We start from the raw sequence: 734 nt of genomic DNA, 5'->3' as shown, positions 1-734 counted from the left end.
ATTTTGGCGCGGGGGAGTGAAGGGCAAAAGCAGATCTCCCCTCCCTTTGGCTGCCATCCCTCTTCAAGTGGGCAATGGAAACCTGACTAATTATACACCTCCGTTCCTCAGTTTCCCCTCCTTCAGGGCCTGCCATCCTGGACAGGTGGAAGAGGAAAGCTCTTTCTGCAAGACAGGAAACCTGATCTGGTGGAAGAGACCCACATGGGCGGGTAAGCAGCTGCAAGGAGGCACCAGCCTTTTTTTTCTGGCTCTTTTAAATTTAAAAAAGGGGGGGGGGGGGGCGGGAAAAATCCCTTCCTCCACCCCCCTCTCTTCCCCATTTGTTTTCTATAGCTGAATCCGGCTTCCCACCTCCCTTCACTTGGCTGCTTCAATGGACTCTCCCAGGGTTGGTTGTGTGTAGAAAGCTGTGGTGCTGATGCTCATTCTGGTACCCACGAGCTGTTTTCTTCCTGGATCCCTGGCAGAGCATCTTTCCCGGGCGCCTCGGAGGGCTGCAGCAAGCAGGTGGTGAACTAGGTAAGGGAGAGAGAGATTGGCGCCTTGCGTGCGAGACGGGCTGCTTGGTTTGGCCTCGTCCCTTGATGGGAGACAGCAGGGTTGGGGTTTTTTTCTTTTATTTCCTTCCTTTCCCCTTGGTGTGTGGCCATTTTGTCCTGAAAAACCTTGCCTCTAGCATCACTCGTGTGTCTTAATTGCATCCTGTCATTCTCCGCACCTGAGATGTCCTT

The 734-nt window shown here is 53.4% G+C and overlaps 1 protein-coding gene across 1 annotated transcript in view; it reads left to right on the top strand.

The window, feature by feature from the left end:
* Positions 1–320: 320 nt before the first annotated feature.
* SV2A (synaptic vesicle glycoprotein 2A) overlaps positions 321–734 on the top strand; it is a 19,363-nt gene continuing 18,949 nt past the window's right edge. The window contains exon 1 of the mRNA XM_019556133.1: positions 321–522. The gene's annotated coding sequence lies outside the window, so the exon portion shown is untranslated. The remainder of the gene's footprint in view (positions 523–734) is intronic.

Source organism: Crocodylus porosus, unplaced genomic scaffold (assembly GCF_001723895.1).
Source record: "Crocodylus porosus isolate Cpor-Errol unplaced genomic scaffold, CroPor_comp1, whole genome shotgun sequence".
Lineage (NCBI taxonomy): Eukaryota > Metazoa > Chordata > Crocodylia > Crocodylidae > Crocodylus > Crocodylus porosus.
This window is presented reverse-complemented; position numbering and strand designations above follow the sequence as displayed.